The following is a 15,782-nucleotide window of genomic DNA, read 5'->3' on the forward strand; positions in this document are numbered from 1 at the left end:
AATGCTTCCTCGTGTTCCTCCTTACTCTGTAGTCTGCAAGCCTGGTATCATCATCCCTACATCTATCTTTTTGGAAAATATCCTGTATAATGCAACTTTTATATACTTTTCAGATACTTGAAGATTTCCATTCATCTTTGTCCCTGATTTCTCCTCAGCACTTAATTCCAAATGCCTGTCCTCATGTGACTTGTGGCACAGATTCAGCACTGTCTTAGTCATCAGAGCCATTTGGAAATATTGTATTAATGTTTGTTCTGCTTTGATTTTACAGCTACATTACCCTGGGTGTTTACATTTCAAGTTTAACATAAGTATCTTTACAAATATTATTTTGGCTAAGACAACAGATTTATTATTTGTCTAAGGTGGGAAATATTCAATTGCATGAACCAAAACAAATACAGGAATTTCTTTCAGCATGTGCATGGTCACTAATATTTGGATTTTTTTAATCAAAGCTAAAACAGCAATATGTGTCAGTAAAGAATCTTTGTGAGTTCTCATACAACTTGTTCTCTCACTTCACGTAACATCTATAATTTCTTCAGTCTGAGGAATGTGGTATTAGCTTTTAAGGTGCTGCCATTCAAAATGTCTACAGTCACTGATGCCTAACTTCCTAGCATGTATTGTTTGCTGCCTCTCTTACTATTAACCTTTCAGAATCTGGATGCATAAATTACCTAATGCCTCTATGAGCCTGGGTCAATCCCAAAATAAAAAGAACAGCAGCCTGAACCTCTTTCTGGTGTCACTGATACTGTTATCATTCTCCTTCCATCCTCAGCCTGTTTCCATTCCTATCAAGCTCCTCTCACAATATCTTACAAATTCGTCCATAAACCATCCTCTGTACTTTAATTTAGTTACTATTTTTCCATGTGTACTTTCCTCCTAGCACACTCTCCCAGCATGCACACACTTTTTTTTACAGCATATGTAGGAATCAATTGAAGTTATGCATGTAGAGTTACCTGAAGCTTTGTTCACAGAAATGCAAGATGCAGAATATGGTACAGACTAAATATTATACTGAACTAAAAATAATGATCTCTAAGGTACTATGAGCTCAAAACTGGCACATTTAATTTGAGTGGAAAAGTTTACCAAATGCAGTTGTTTCAATTAGCACACACTTTTACATGCTGGTATTGCTAAACCAAAATTTGTCCTACTTAGTATTGCTATCAGCTACATGATACGAGTCTCTTATATGATAAATAATTGATTACATTGTACTACTGAAGTATTATGTTGTCCTCATTTTATTAAACTACCCTACAAAAAAACATATTACTGTACTTAAAAAATAAATGGGAATATTCAGGATCACTTTGTGCTTTTGTGAAGCTCTTAACACATTGATCTGGCATGGTTTTTATTTCTACTGACTAAGCAGAATATGGATAGATCTGCAACTTAAATATATGGTGGGTTTTTTTTGCACTCTTTGTCCTTGCTGTCTGATTATCTTCAGCCCATTCCAGAGACAATCAACCTGTTTGTTTCCCATCACTGGGGTGAGTATTGGCCAGGAAGAGTCATCATGCAGATAGCCCTCGGGGGTGATTTGATATTTTCTTCTTTACTTTGCTCTTACCATATCACACACTCCCATCAAGGCATAGGGGAGGGGACTGCAACAGAATGACAGTGGAGGATGTCCCCTCACTTCCACAAGAGTCATTCCCTGCAGGCATCCCAGCCCCACACCACCAAGGCAAAAGTGGTAAGTTTACCAGAAGGAAGTTATCACTACCAAGTGCAATCCTGGGTGTATGCAACTCATGTCTCCTTCCTGGGAGAGGTAAGTGGGCCATGTACCATCACGCTTCCTGTCACTTGACTCTTCTAGTGCTGGGACTGCTAGTTGAACCCTGGTCACCTGGGATACAGTCAGGATCACATACCCTACACTGAGAAGCCAGGCTTATCTCAAATACATGTTTCATGAAAAATATGTTTCTGAATATTCTCCACAGTTTACAAAGTGAGAAGTATGTAAAATTGGTCTAAAGTGCAGTTGCTTACAGTGACCACATACACCGGCATACCAATCTTCAGTAAATCCTACTATCAGCTATATGAAACTAGAGATGTTAACCCATGACCCCATCTGCTTGAGTTGGTGGTAGCTCAAATGGATGCAAAAGATCCTACAGCACCTATCAAAAAGAGTAGGGGTCTTTTATTTATACACAAAAAAAATATTCACAGATTATTTATATATTTACAAAGTATTTACATAATATTTGCATATTTACAAAATACAATTTCCCCATATCCTTCTTTCCCATATTATACATTCTTATATATTTTCCTGTCCTTATTAGACCCCTACTCCTTTTTCTATAGCCACCATCTAATTTTATTCAATAATACTTTCAAAAATCCAGGCAGCCATGGTGGAGCAGCGGTTAGCATTGTCGCCTCACAGCAAGAGGTTTTTCGGTTCAATCCTCGGCTGGGGGGGGACCTTCTGTGTGGAGTCTGCATGTCCTCCCTGTGGTCGCGTGGGTTTCCTCCGGGTAATCCGGTTTCCTCCCACACCCCAAAGACATGCTGTAGGTGGATTGGACACTCTAAATTGGCCCTAGGTGTCAGTGTATGCATGTGTGTGCATTCTGTGGAAGGTTGGGCACCGGGCTGGCAACTCGACACCGTAAAACTCCACTGCCAATCATTAGCAGACAGGTGTTCCGCTGTGGCGACCCCTAACTGGGAAAAAGCCGAAAGAAGAAGAATACTGTCAAAAATCCATTTTCCATTAAACATAATTTCATTTATCCTTTCATTCCATATAACTCAAAAAACATACAATATTTTTATCAATTCTTTTAGCATATTCATTACTATTATTTTTATAATACCCATATTTAATTATGTCCATATTTATCTTATCCACTTTTTCAATATCTTCAAAAAATGTTCATTACAAAAATAAAATTACGCACCTTTTCCCATCATTCCAATAATTTTATCATTGTTTTACATTTCAAAAACACATGTTCAGTAGTTTCCATATTATTTCACTTTTCTTTTTATATGGCATATTCCGTTTCATTGGTAATTTATCTATTATCAGTCTCCACATAAATGCTTGACATTCTACTTTTTTGTTACACAATCTATTTCTTATTTTCATAGCTTTAATTTTTTTTTCCTTCTGCTAAATTTTCCCATGATTTAACAAGATAATATTATATCATTATGTTCTTGTACCATGTTTTTTCTCTTTTTCTATTTATCAGTTTTTCCATATTATTTTTGCATGGTAACATTTATTTCTTCATTTTTTAATTTTTTCTCTTTTACTTATTTTCCCATATCCTAAGATTTTTCAAACTTATATTTAAATGTTCTTGCAACTAAACTTTCGTCTTTTACATTTATCTGTTTAACACTTTATATAAATTTATAGAAGCAACATATACTACTGGATTAATTAAACCTAAGTTGCCTCCTCTTTTATTTAAATACAAAATTTCATATTTTTACTGGATTCAGTCTAGAACCCCATATGAATGAAAAAAATCGTCTGTAGTAATTATTTTCCAATATCATTGGTAGCATAAATATACTTGATAAATATGCTGTTTTTTTCTGTTAAAACTGAATTTATCAAATAAAGCTTCTTTCTAAATGATAATCTATATGTTTTCCAAAAAAAAGGCAACTTCCTTTTAACTCTTCTATTATCTTTTCCCATTGCATCCTACTTACAATCTTATTACCAAATTTTAGACCTAAGACAGAAATTTAATTAATTGTAAATTGTATTCCTCCTATCTTAACCATATCTCCTAACCCGTTACTTTACTCTTTGTTTAAAGTCATCCCTAATGCTTCTAAACATTCATTTAAATAACAAATTGTTTATTTTATCCACATCTTGTTTTTTGCAATTACTATAATGTCATCTGCATAAGTTAACAAAACAGAGATTCTTAAGCCTTCAGGCATTGCATACTCTGGTTCCTTCATTTTCTAACTTTTTTCACATACAATTATATTCATAGTTAAAGCAAACAATATACAATTCATTGGACATCCTTGTCTCACACCCCTCCTCATTTGTACATGTTTACTTTGCTAACCATTTACTTTATTATATCTATAAGCAGACATACATACTTTCCTATAAGCAGACATGCATACTTTCCTAATTTTCTGACTTTTATTGTATTCTTTCATTATCACCCATAGGTTTCTATTATATCAAATGTCTTATTAAAATCAGCCATCATAAGTTTAGCTTCTTCTCCTCTATTTATAATATCGTCTACAAACTCTCTTACTGTTACTAATAATCCTTTATATCCCTTCCCTTTTGCACCATACATACTATGTTCAATAACACTTCTCAATTTTGTTTTAAATCTCTTCTATAATATTTTCATAAAAATCTTATAATCATTATTGTTCAGTACTTCTGTTTTCCAGTTTTTCATAATATTTTTCTTCTTTCTTCCAGATAAATTTAAGTATTCCACTGCATAATTATTTATACATAAACCATTTGTTTAGCCATTCATTCAAAAGCTTTAAAAATATCATTTTTCCATTCTGTTAAGTTTTTATACATTTCATATCCTATTCCATCTGGCTCTGCAGCCAAATCTATATTCACTTGTCCTAATACTTTATCTAACACATACAACATATCTCTTTTTTAAATTCTTTATTTTCTTGTTCTGAAAACTTTTTTATTTTTCCTTTTGTTTTTAATTTCTTCTTTTCTTTAAACAACTCTTGTACATATTCTACAACAATATTCATAATTTGTTCTCAGTTCCTTCTATTTCTCCTTTTGTATTTTTCATTTCCCTCATTACACTACTGTCTTCCTTTACTAGTCTACTTAAATATTCAGAAACGTATTATCTTTTTCCTTGTAAAAATATTTTTTGTTTGAATAATAACTAATTTTCTCTTGACTTTTTGTATAATTCTTTTTCTTTTTCAAAATATTTCTATCATTATTTTCTAAATGTTCAAATCATATTATACACTGTTTTATACTTTTCTTTATCCACTTTCCTTACATCATATTGATATTGTAAATAACCTTTGTTATATTTGATCTTAAAATTCATCCACCATTCAATCCAATCTTTATAAAATGTTCTCATCATATTATGATCTCTCCATAACTGCATTATTAATCATCTTCCTTCTTTATCCCATATTTTTTTCATTTAACCATCGTATTCCTTTGCCTATTTTTATATATTCCTTAGGCTACTTTATCTCTATCCACATTGCTAAATGATCTAAAAACCTGTTGCCCTTGCTTCTCCTTCCCTTTTGATTAGTCCTTTTGATATTGCAAATAATGTGTTTCAGTTCTGTAGGTACCCTTTCTGTAAGTCCATGAATTTCTATCCCAGAGTATTACTTTATCACTAATCATAACTTCTAATATTCTTCTAACACAGTTTCCTTTCCTTTTTTGTTTACCCTTAAGTCACTATTAAAATCTTCTGTCAGTATAACATTCATATTTACCACTGCATAATCTAGAATCTGATGAAATAAATGTTCTCTTTCTTTGCAAGTAACATAAACATATAATGCTATTAGTTTTTATACTTGCTCTTTTCATTTTATGTCCACAATAGTTAACCTTCAAAATTCTTGCTAAAGTTATATCTAATAATGTGACTGTATTTCTACAAAATATTCCTATTCCAGAACAACATCCATTTCCCAAATTCCAAATGATCTTTTTGCCAATAATATTTTTGTTTGTAATCTTTTTCATTTGATAAGATTCTTGTATTTTTCATACAATTATATCTATATCACATTTATTACACCATTCCAAAACTCCCATCCTTCTCACTATATTTTTAATGCTATTCATATTCACAGAAAGTATCCCAAAGTTATTTTCCCTTTTCCTTAACTTTCTAGAGATTATAATTATATTTTACTTCTCAGCCATTGCCTTTCTTTTTTTTCTTTTATGCCCATTCCTTTAAATTTTCTTTTCCCATGTTTTACTCTTTTACCAATTTAATTATTTTTTCCTTTTACTACTTCCCAGTTTATATCTTCCTCATCACTTATTTCAAAAGGTTCCTCAAGTCTTTCTTATCTCTTTCTTCATCTTCTTTTATCTAATCCTTCTTCTATTTTCATAATTTCTAAGGTTTTTCTTCTTTTTTCGCTTTTTCCTTTACTTTCATTATTTTCATTCTTATAGTCCATCCACAAATGCCCGATTCTATTACATTTATAACATTTCAGTTCACATTTTTTATCATATGTCCTTCTTTTCCACAAAAAAAAACATGTTCTGGTCATCCCCAATATTTTACAACACCCTTATTTCCTTCAACATTTATTATACTTGGAATATAAAAAACAAAAAGTCCTAATAACAGAAACATGGCTTCATGGTTAAAATAGCAGTATAAAATGAGCAGGAGCAAGACTTTATACAGTGTATATAAAAATTGTACACACCCATGTTAAAATACCAGGTTCTTGTGATATAAAAAAATAACACCACAATAAAGCATTTCAAAACTTTTCCCACCTTTAATGTAACCTATAACCTGTACAATTCAATTGAAAAACACATAAATCTGTTAGGGGAAAAATATAAAACAATATACAATAAGCTGGTTGCATAAGTGTGCACACCCTTAAACTAATACTTTGTTGAAGCACCTTTTGATTTAATTACAGCATTCAGTCTTCTTGGGTAGGAGTCTATCAGCATGGCACATCTTAACTTGGCAATATTTACCCACTCTTCCTTGCAAAGACACTCCAAATCTGTCAGATTGCAAGGACATCTCTTGTGCACAGCCCTCTTCAGGTCACCCCACAGATTTTCTATTGAATTTAGGTCTGGGCTCTGGCTGGGCCATTCCAAAACTTTAATTTTCTTCTGGTGAAGCCATTCTTCTGTTGATTTGGATGTTAGCTTGGGGTCACTGTCGTGTTGAAAGGTGAAATTCCTCTTCATCTTCATTTTTCTAGCAGATGCCTGAAGGTTTTGGGCCAAATGTGAATGGTATTTGGAACTGTTCATAATTCCCTCCACCTTGACTAAAGCCCCAGTTCCAGTTGAAGAAAAGCAACCCCAAAGCATGATACTGCCACCACCATGCTTCACCATAGGGATGGTGTTCTTTTGGTGATGTGAAGTGTTGTTTTTGTGCCAAACATACCTTTTGGAATTGTGGCCAAAAAGTTCAACCTTGGTCTCATCAAACCATAACACATTTCCCACATGGTTTTGTGAGACGATGTATTGTTTTGCAAATTTTAGCTGGGCCTCGATGTTTTTCTGTGTAAGAAGGCTCCTATCCCATAGCCCAGACATATGGAGCATATGGGAGATTGTTGTCACATGTAGTAGACAACCAGTACTTGCCATAAATTCCTGCAGCTTCTTCAGTGTTGCTGTAGGTCTCTTGGCAGCCTCCCTGACCAGTTTTTGTCTTGTCATTTCATCAATTTTGGAGGGACGTCCAGTTCTTTGCAACGTCACTGTTGTCCCATATTTTCTCCATTTTTTGCTGACTGTCTTCACTGTGTTCAATGGTATATTTAATGATGTGGAAAATGTTTTTGTACCCTTCTCCTGACTGATACCTTTCAACAATGAGATCCCTTTGATGTTTTGCAAGTTCTCTGCGAACCATGGCTTTTGCTGTAGCGGGCAACTGAGTAAATGTCAGGAAAATCCTACTAGGAAAGCTAAACTTTGTTTGGGGTTAATTAGAGTTTCTTTAATAGATGGCAGGTGTGTACCCAAGGAGACAGAATGCTGTAATTAAATCAAAAGGTGTTTCAACAAAGTATTAGTTCAAGGGTGTACACACTTATGCAACCTGCTTATTGTATGTTTTTTTTTTATATTTTTCCCCTAACAGATTTGTTTTTAATTGAATTGTACAGGTTATAGGTCACATTAAAGGTGAGAAAAGATTTGAAGTGATTTATTGTAATCTCATTTTTTTATATCACAAGAACCTGACATTTTAACAGGGGTGTGTACACTTTTTATATCCACTGTATAATTATATCCTTTTCTATCTTTAACACAATATCACATTCCCATTCACAGTCCATAAACCCTTTTTATCATAAGGTTTTGCAATGTCCTTTTAAAGTCTCTCTTTCTACTTCCATTCAAAATTGTATATGAGCCTTTTTTTTCTTTTCCCTGTTAAATGCTTTTATTACCTATAAGTTTCAGGGATATAGTGCTTCATTTTTATATTCCCCAAGGAAAATTTTCATTGATAAACAGTCTCAAATATAATGTCACAAAATGTCTCTTTGTCTATAAGAATAAATGTTCTTACCTCTTGGGCTTTTATACCCAAAAGAACCATTAAGTTGCCTCAAACTTCATACCTATCCAGTCCTTCTTTTTCTTTATTTTGAATCCTCACATACTATAGTGTCACGTTCTCTTCTGCTTTCTGTTTTCTTTCTGTTATTCCCTAGCACCTTTTTTTCACCTTTTCTGCATAAGAAGTACTTTCTACTTCACCATCATCTTTCAGGATCAATTCTGTTTCTTCTTTACATATTTTTCCATAATGTCTCCCCATGAAACATCTTTTTCTCTGACTGGAGGGTTGTAATTACATAAGACTTGCTTATCAACTCCTCTAGTCTGGCTTCAGCATACAGGTTTTCCTGAAAACTAACCTCTGAATCCCCATAACTTTACTGGAATTATCTGCTGCACTGGTGCTCACCACTGTGCCTTCCACCATTCTCTCCATGATGCACTCCATCCTCACAGACACCACTGTACTAGAAGCAGTACACACATGCTCTCTCATTACCTCCAGGGTTTTGAGTATGGAAAGTTCTATGATACCCAGGCAAATTTCCCCTAATAGTATAAATACCACCTCAGATCTCCCCTAAAAATAGGCTACTAGCCTAGTAGGACTAACCCAGTCAACAAAGGTGAAAAAAATAAATAAATATGGTTTAGAAGTATGAGAACTGTCTAAGAAGTCAGAAATCACAGAGCTGGCAAAGGCAGTTCTGAACTTGGAAAAGGCATGTACTCTGTAGTACTCAGTGAAAATGTATACAGACAACCAGGTGGCTGCTTCCAGGATTGCTCTGAAATATATCCCCTTGTAGAAAGTTCCAGAAGAAGCCACTGCTCTGGTACAATAGGCCTTTGTGAAAGAAATGGACCTAGATACTGGCTGGCTAAGTTTAGAAGCCATGAAAGATACAAACAGTTGGTCTGATTTGCAAATAAATTTAGTCTTGTCCAAGTAAAATCTTACTTGTGCAGAAAAGATGGAGATGTTTGCTGCTGTCTGAGGCAAATAAGACTATCTATGGTGTGATCCTCTTGTGGACTATGTCTAGGAAGACCTGTTTGTTGAATATCCATTCATAAGGGTCTTTGATGGACCTGCTGATGGAGTCTGCTAGGACCCTGTCCTAGTAGGAATGTAAACTGCCTAAAGGGACATTTTTAATTTGACAGTTGGATCTCCAGCAATTTGAGTCAGCCTGCACAACTGGTAGGATCTTGTCCTTCCTTGCTTGTTTATGTGCAACATAACTGTTGTGTTGTCTGTGTATACTCTTAGAGGTCCTAGTTTCCAGAGGTAGGTGAAGACTTGCAGGACTGAATGAGAGCTCTTACCTCTTTCAGGTTGATATGTTCTAACTTGAGGTCAGCTTGCCAACAACTCTAAACCTTGTGACTCCCTGTTCATGCCCCCAAGTCTTAACAGAGGTGTCTGTGTGCATTTCTTGACTTGGAACCTGCACCTTGAAGGTTAGGCCTAGATTGAGGTTTGCCTGTGCCACCCTCCCTCTTGAGGCAAGGTATGAGGCAGATCTGTGTGTCCAGGGGCTAAGAATGTTAGGACCATACATTTTTTAGGCACCACTATATGTTCATGATATGTAGCTTGGCAAGTGGAATCACAGGGATGGCTGCTGTCTTATAACCTAGTGTTGTCAGAATCTCCCTTGTCGAGCAAGCCTGAATAGAAAAGAGGGATATGAAGTAAGTTGTGAAGCTCTGCAACTTCTCCTGGGGCAGGAAGGTCTGCATGTTCTTTGTAATTAAACTCTAACCCATTAAAATTAGGTCCTGAGTTGGTCTGAAGGGAAGACTTTTTGAAACTGACTGTGAATCCCAGTTGTACAAGGAGGTTGAGAGTGAACTTGATTACAGCACTAGGGTCAAAAGTAATGAAGCCTGGGTAAGCAAATCATCTAGGTAGGGAAATATCTGTAGTCTCTGAGTCCTGCAAAATGTTATACATGAAGCCAGGCAGTTTGTGAAAACTCTGGGGGCCATAGAAAGCTCAAAGGACAAAGCAGAAAACTGAAAATGAGATGAGCCAGTACAGAATCTCAGGAAATCCCTGCAAGATGGGTATATGGGATTATGTAGGTGCCCTTCCTTGAAGTCCAAAGTTACTAGAAATGCCTTTGGAAGGATAAAAGAAAGAAACATCTGAAGAGGCATCATTTCAAAATCAGGTACCTTGGGGAAGGTGTTGAGCTGAGACAAGTCCAATATGGGTCTTCACTGTCCCTATTTCTTGGCACCAAGAACAACCTGGAGTAAAATCCTCTTCTTACAAAATGAGAAGGGACTGGCTCTATGGTGCTTTGGGAAATTAAGTCCTGTAAGATGGGAGGGAGAAGATGCAACTGGTTATGTGGAGGAGGTGAAATGCCTTTGAAGGGAGGGAGCTCCTTTCTGGGGTATTCTATAACCTTGTTTGACAATGGTGAGTACCCACTTGTCTGTAGTTTGTAATCAAAATACTGTCTTTTGGAGAGGGGAGGGTGTTACCAAGGCTTTTTAGGGGAGGAGAGAGTCAGAGAGGCCTCCCAGATATATCATTTTTTTCTGAAAATCTCTTTCTGGGTGTCTTTTGTGCTTCTGAGAAGGCCTATGGCCTCTTCTGATAAAAGAAATGGATTTGGCAGGATAATTTCTCTGGTCTGTGGGCAAAGGTGTCGGTATAATCTGTCTGCAGTCCTTCATAGTCTTAACCTGTTCTTGCAAGATCTTCAATAAACTAACTGCCTGGGGTCTGAACAGAAGGTCCCTATCAAGAGAGGATTCTAGGAACTTTGCCTTGAAATCTTCCAGGTGAGGCTGACTGCATAACCAGGCATATCCCCTAATAAATAAGCCAACATCATGGCTACATTTTATAATATGTCTGTCCAGTCCAAGCCTTGTTGGAGGCATCTGTATGCAGTCACTTGGGTTACCTATGACAAGACTTGTTGTTTGTAGTTTGACCCTATCATATCAACAACAATCTTATTCAGGTTGCCAATGATAGGCAGAAGGTATTTGGTCATCTAGGTCTGGTAACTGATGGCTCTGAAGGACAGGGAAGTGAAAGCATAGACCCTTTTTCCCCACCTGTCCACGGCCCTACTGTCATTGTCTAAGGAAAAGGCACTGGCATTTATCAGTAGGTTAGAAGGCTTATCTGAGGCTAAGAATATGGCAGAAGGATTAGCTACAGGATTCTTGAACAAAAACTAGGTTCATTTGGAACCTTGCAGAATCTGTCAGGCCATCTATGGGCTGGAAGCTGAGGGTCTGGAGCAGAGCATGTGGATGCAAAAGCATTAAGAAAGGCCTCCAGGACTGGAGGGACAGGAGGAGGGGGTAATGTGCCAACCTCTAAAAGGCTATAGTATCTCATCTGGACATCAGAGATTTGCTTTGACTCCCACTCAAAATGGTTCATCATATTCACAATAGCCTCTGTAATAGACGCCTTTTACACAGGGGAATCAGGGGAGGAGTTCTCATCATCTGAGGGCACCTGTCCAGGTAAGTGAATTTGAGAGGAGTATGCTAATGAAAGATCATCTTAGTCTGAGATCTCCTCCTCATCCTCAGAGGAAGTCTCCACAGTAATCTTCTGTGGAATGAGAGGAGGGGATGAAAAGGAAGGAGGTTTAAGGGTCTTAATGGTCTTAAAAAAATCCCTTGAGAAAAATCCATCCACTCCTTCTTTCAAGAGGTTGGGGGTGGGTCATGATTGGTCTTCTGCCATTTTTTCTTAGGGTTAACATCCACATGGACTAAGTACAGAGGCTTTGACCCATGACATACTTCCATCACTGAACCCAGGATCTTTTCTTGTACCAAAATTTGAGAAATACCTTCTGGGCCCCCTGAGATAACAATTTCTAGTTCCCCCTTCTCTGTCACTTCAAACATGCTGTCAATGGACTCTATACCAACCTCCATTGGGGTCATGGTAGAGGGTGTCTGAGGAAGAGTCAATTTTACTGTAGGTCCTGCAACCATAGCAGTTACATCAGAATCTGACTGGGCAGACTGAACATCAGGCCTAGACCACTTGAGTTTTTTCTTTGGAGTAGATGTTACATCAGGAGTGGAGGGGTCCACCATCTTAGGATAGGCCAACCTAGGAATGTATTAAGTGATGATAATTGGGATCACAAGGTCTTTGGTACAAATGACTGGTAGTTGGAACAAGATCTGTAGTTGTAATCTCTACCTAAGCACAAAAGGCACTGGGAATGGAGGTCATTTTAGGGTATCGACTTACTACACTTACACTTTCCCCTCTTTGCTGACATCTAATAAAATCACAGATAAATAGTATAAACAAAAAAGGAAGGTTCCCAAATGGGGCACTTATTAGAATCCAACAAGGCTTATGGTACAAATGATCACGTGAAGATCATATTGACAATTACGAGACCTGTGTTCAGGCTAGCTGTGCGTTCATGTGGATGTTTTGTATGCTTATGTCAATTTTACTCATATCTTATCTCTTTTTCTCCACTATCTGCCTAACATAGTCTTTATATAATTTCCCTATTATCTTGGAGGCATTCAGAATAAATATTATTGTAGCACTATTAGTACTCCACTTGTGAGATCTAGCAATGCTATGGTAATAAGTGATTTAGAGTTATGAAAGAGATGTATGGAGCAAAAACTCATTAGTGATTCATTTATGTGTCTCTAAATCAAACACTTAATTTAGTTTGAACAACTTTGTTAAGTGTTCCCCCCTACCATCGGATATAATGCTAATGCATAGGCATCTACAGACACACAAACACAGATACATTCTTAGACGTATTTTGGCATACATACAAATTCACACAGATACCCAGACAGTCTCACTCATGTATACACACACACATACACATACACACACACAATCACACACACACACACACACACACACACACACACACACACACACACACACACACACACACACACACATATATACACACACACACACACACACACACACACACACACACACACACACACACACACACACACACACACACACACACACACACACACACACACACAAACACATACACACACACAGCCATGCAGTACTTACTTGCTGTGGTACTAAAATCCCTGCCTCCTACCACAGGCAGCAGCTGGTGTGCATTATAAAAAGATTGTGTACATTCCCATGGCTTCATTACAAGATAGCATGGTAGGGCTTGTCTTTAAATCACTCTGCCACACTATTTCGATTCAAGTATATGGCTTTGGGAAGCACACATGGCTAATTCGTGGCAATGTCTGGTAGACTGCTGCAGCACCAACTACCTGCGCCTGTATATCACTGTAGCACTACAGTAGACTCTGAATCAGAAAAAATATTACATTGTGCAAATCTTTGGGAAACACGTTTGCACAGCATGCTACATTCTGAATGCCCCTTTAATATTTTATTTCCTACATATCCATTCTTCGTACTAATCTCATTTTATAATAGTCCTTTTTTTCTCATATGCTGCCCTTTGTGTTTATATTTTCTCTTCCACTTTTACTATTCTTCTGTTCTTTTTTTCATTTCTGTTTCTTAAAACTTCTTAATAACTTGTATTCCACAGTAATTAGATAACAGCATTTTATGTTTTCTATTTTATGTGTCATTTGACCAAAATGTGTTCACTGAATTTTATTATAAACTGTTTAAATTTATTTTAAGAACCTTTCTTATAAAGACGATGCCCCTTTCATTAATGTGTATTTAACTCCTCACTGTTTGGTGTATTGTATTATAAAATTATTATAGCCTGTTTACATCTTTGTTTTACTTATCTTTCTGCAATGACTGTTTCTTTTTTCTGCTTATGTACTATATTCCTCATTGCCTTTGCATTTTGTTTTGCAGTGTGTATTTGGATTCATTGTTTTGATAGAGATTTTCCTCTGGCCTCCTCTGAAAAGGGGCTTTTTGATAACAAGTTGTAAATAAATAAATAAATAAATAAATGTTTGATATAAAAATGATGTAACACTCAAATAAAGTTCATTAGCCCGTTCGTGTCTGAGCTCAAGTACCATTCAAAACATTCCTTACTTCTAGCAAGCAGAATTCTGCAAACCTGCCCTATACTGTATGATATTACAAATACCCATTCAATTAAAACTATTTTAATCCCTTTTTTTCAAACCAATGCTTACTCTATTCTAGGTGACAATATCTTCCTACTTCCATGTCACAGTAGAATAACCCTGATTGCGTTCACTCTTGCCATGTCACCTCACCATGTCACTGGTGGATGTGTGGAAGACGTAAAAGTAAGAAAAAGTAAGAAAAACATTCTAGTCTTTTTTACTAGACTACAGTTTAATAAAATATGTAATTGGTTCCACCTTCCCCTGCCTACCCACTTTAAATCTAGATTAAATGAAGGTGCCCTGTGCCTTGGGGTGAAGAACAAATATTATTTAGACAATGCAGAAGAGAGTGAAAGTGAGATATCAAAGTATAATTTGTATAATTTCCCAGAATCCTGCCTGTGTCCATTTTGGCAAAAAGAATTGATTAGTTTTGGCAGAAATCACTTTCTTTTCCCTGAATTTGTCGGATTTCTGTAGCATAGCTGGGGATACATTTGGCCTTAAGCTAAGTAAACTGTCAAACTAGGTAGTCATGTAGGGAACTATGCATTTGGGGCACCTTTTGTTTCTTTTTTTTTTTTTTGAAGCTTGTTATAGGGCAGGGTGATCTCCAGCTATCAATCTATCACCCAGCTGTCTCGCCATCAGCACTATGGTACCACTAATTTTCAAGCTTCAATTATCTGATGGTTGAGGAGAAGGGAAGTCCAAATGAGGAAGTGAAAGTTGGAATCAGAGGGGTTGCAGCCAAATGGCTGAGAGTGTCCAGGTAATGTGTAACCATAAAATGACAAAGATACTGAAGAGTAAGGTGTGCAAAATAGTGGTGTAACAGGTACTTCTAAATGTATAGAAACCTGGGAAGTGAAGGCAGAGCAGTTGTGGAAGCTAGTGATGATGGAGATAAAATATCTGCCATGGATAGTAGGATGTACACTGTGGAACAAACAAAGAAATAATAACATCTGAGCAGAAGCCAAAATAGCTCCAATTGCAGAGAAGGTCAGATAGAATAAATTATGGTGGTTTAGGCACACGTGCAGGAAATCACAAGTTGACTTGGTGAAGAAGATTTGGGAGAGATATTAATAAGGCAAGAGGAAATGAGGACATCTGACAGATCGATGGATTGTGTGAGAGAAGACCTGTGACAGTAAGGCATGACTGTCAAAGATGGTAGGACGGTGGCACTGAATTGAGAGAGAGAGAGAGAGAGAGAGAGAGAGAGAGATGGCAACAGTTGATGTGATACTCTTGCTCAAAATGTAAAGAATGTGACTAATGATGAAGGCATATTAGTTACTGAAAGAGAACCAGAAATAAGAGAGAGCTCAGATATATGCAAACATATATCAGGCAAATG

Source organism: Protopterus annectens, chromosome 3.part0, assembly GCF_019279795.1.
Source record: "Protopterus annectens isolate FY-2018-M chromosome 3.part0, PAN1.0, whole genome shotgun sequence".
Lineage (NCBI taxonomy): Eukaryota > Metazoa > Chordata > Ceratodontiformes > Protopteridae > Protopterus > Protopterus annectens.